Genomic DNA, 2,500 nt, shown 5'->3' on the forward strand with positions numbered 1-2,500 from the left:
TGGACCCACTAGCTGCGCAAGCTAGCTCTCCAATCGGCTAAACAGACTCAATAACTCCACGCTGACGTTTTGCTGAATTTACTGAGGAATTTGTGAAAGTGAGACAAGACAAAAATAATGTTGTTGTAAGTTAATAATACTAACACAGACACTCGTAAATGTGTTAGCATATTAGCTAATGCTAACGACGCTAGCTTGATTACATAGCAGGTACAAATATGCATGAAAACACTCCTACAGACATCACACATGGGACGCTTATTAAGTAAGAATAGTTTTAGTTATATTGTAAAACTTACAAACGCTGCTTGGAGTGATCATTAAAAGAATCCATACAAGTAGTAACGCTATGGACGGCACGTATCCTTCTGGTTTGTAGCTCAGTATAAACAGAAGGGAAAGCAGCAACTGCAGTGAGCAAACTCGTCCAACATATGGCGCCATAGCTTAAACAATAACACACCTTGTGAAGAATCCATACGTGTAGAAAGGTTATTGAAGGCTAAGAGACGGAACGGCACTTCTACTTCCGGTTGAAAGCTTTAAACAGCAGATGGCGCCATAGGACAAAGAATTAGACTTGCTTGCAATAAATGAAAACAATTTGCGAAATTGCTGTCAGTGAAGAAAAATCCATCAATTAGACGCACCTTTTCCTAGGTCACAGGGTTCAAAGCGCAGGAAAAAAAGTAATGGCTCATAGTCCTGAATGTAGAGGACTGGTAAATGCATTTGGAAAGTTGTCACTGGAATGTTTGAACGTGGAATTTATTGAAGCGGAGACTTTGTTAGCAGCAAAATGTTGCATTGATGGTTTGCTGGAGAAAACATGTGAAGCAAATAAATAGTTTGTCCTCGTCAGACCACAATCAGACTGAAGTATGGATACTTGTCACACATCAGGAGCGCCCATGGAAACGAGTCCCGGTGGAGATCTTAACTTGTTCAAATCAGCACTTTCTCCAACACCCGTGTTATGTTCTGGCTCTCGGGACTCGTGTCTGCTCAGTGTTGCTTCTGAAGATCCACTCCACTCACATCTGCAGCGTTTGTGTCTGCCAATACAGAACCATCTGATTAGTGATCAATGACCATACATGAGATCTTCAACCACGTCATAGTAGAACACCACCTATAAACACCACAGATCTACACATACATATGGATCTATCAAGCAGTTATTAGGATATATATTAGGTTATAATATAATGTTGAACAAACAGGAAGATAATGTTGAACAAACAGGAAGATAATGTTGAACAAACAGGGAAATAATGTTGAACAAACAGGAAGATAATGTTGATCAAAGAGGTAGATAATGTTGAACAAAGAGGTAGATAATGTTGAAAAAACAGGTAGATAATGTTTAACAAACAGGAAGATAATGTTGAACAAACAGGTAGATAATGTTGAACAAAGAGGTAGATAATGTTGAACAAACAGGTAGATAATGTTGAACAAACTGGTAGATAATGTTGAACAAACAGGAAGATAATGTTGAACAAAGAGGTAGATAATGTTGAACAAACAGGTAGATAATGTTGAACAAACAGGAAGATAATGTTGAACAAAAAGGTAGATAATGTTGAACAAACAGGTAGATAATGTTGAACAAACAGGTAGATAATGTTGAACAAACAGGAAGATAATGTTGAACAAACAGGTAGATAATGTTGAACAAACAGGTAGATAATGTTTAACAAACAGGAAGATAATGTTGAACAAACAGGTAGATAATGTTGAACAAAGAGGTAGATAATGTTGAACAAACAGGTAGATAATGTTGAACAAACAGGTAGATAATGTTGAACAAACAGGTAGATAATGTTGAACAAACAGGGAAATAATGTTGAACAAACAGGTAGATAATGTTGAACAGACAGGAAGATAATGTTGAACAAACAGGTAGATAATGTTGAAAAAACAGGTAGATAATGTTGAACAAACAGGTAGATAATGTTAAACAAACAGGTAGATAATGTTGAACAAACAGGTAGATGATGTTGAACAAACAGGTAGATCATGTTGAACAAACAGGAAGATAATGTTGAACAAAGAGGTAGATAATGTTGAAAAAACAGATGGATAATGTTGAACAAACAGGTAGATAATGTTTAACAAACAGAAAGATAATGTTTAACAAACAGGTAGATAATGTTGAACAAACAGGTAGATAATGTTTAACAAACAGGAAGATAATTTTGAACAAACAGGTAGATAATGTTTAACAAACAGGTAGATAATGTTGAACAAACAGGAAGATAATGTTGATCAAAGAGGTAGATAATGTTGAACAAAGAGGTAGATAATGTTGAAAAAACAGGTAGATAATGTTTAACAAACAGGAAGATAATGTTGAACAAACAGGTAGATAATGTTGAACAAAGAGGTAGATAATGTTGAACAAACAGGTAGATAATGTTGAACAAACTGGTAGATAATGTTGAACAAACAGGAAGATAATGTTGAACAAAGAGGTAGATAATGTTGAACAAACAGG

At 35.6% G+C, this 2,500-nt stretch overlaps 1 pseudogene; it reads left to right on the forward strand.

Moving 5' to 3' along the window:
• Nucleotides 1-2,500, forward strand: part of LOC133634247 (adhesion G protein-coupled receptor L3-like) — a 334,776-nt pseudogene that overhangs the window by 96,117 nt on the left and 236,159 nt on the right.

This window comes from Entelurus aequoreus, linkage group LG18 (genome assembly GCF_033978785.1).
Source record: "Entelurus aequoreus isolate RoL-2023_Sb linkage group LG18, RoL_Eaeq_v1.1, whole genome shotgun sequence".
In the NCBI taxonomy this organism is placed as follows: Eukaryota; Metazoa; Chordata; class Actinopteri; order Syngnathiformes; family Syngnathidae; genus Entelurus; species Entelurus aequoreus.